Source organism: Mytilus edulis, chromosome 8 (genome assembly GCF_963676685.1).
Source record: "Mytilus edulis chromosome 8, xbMytEdul2.2, whole genome shotgun sequence".
NCBI lineage: Eukaryota > Metazoa > Mollusca > Bivalvia > Mytilida > Mytilidae > Mytilus > Mytilus edulis.
The window spans coordinates 47,548,003-47,548,584 of record NC_092351.1 but is presented as its reverse complement, the minus strand read 5'-3'; positions in this window follow the sequence as shown (position 1 = coordinate 47,548,584).

The window sequence follows — 582 nt, the reverse complement described above, 5'->3', positions numbered from 1 at the left end:
TTCATATAAATTTAATATAAATCAGAAATTGTCAAGAAAAATTTAGACACAAGTCATACTTTTGGAGAATGTTGAGTAATTATTAATGCAAATTCTGACAAAAGTGGTCTCTTCAGGCTTTTGTACATTTGCAGTGGCTATGCTCGATGGAGTTCAAGTACAATAACAATACATAACGCAGTAATAACTAAAAAATATTAAAAACGTAAAAAATGAATCACGCCTTTATCGATGTTGCTTCCGATACTATGAGTCTTCAAGTATCTCGCTTCTAATGCGAGCGAACGGTTAAGTTCAAAATACTGTTTACATAACAGTTCAATTTGGGGTCCTCATTGCGGTCCGCATTTTAGGCTATGCGTGTAGCCCTATTATAGATCATCAGGTATGAATATGACTACTAGTGTTCCGGGAGTTGTTTTGTGCATGAATCTTTGTCATCTCATTTGATTGGCCCTTTTTATAATAATGTTACATTACAATAATGTTTTGTTATACATCTAGTTTACAATTAAAACACCTACGTTGCAATTGCATTGAAAAGAGAAGCAGTAAAACAATCATAAATAATTAATGCTGTGA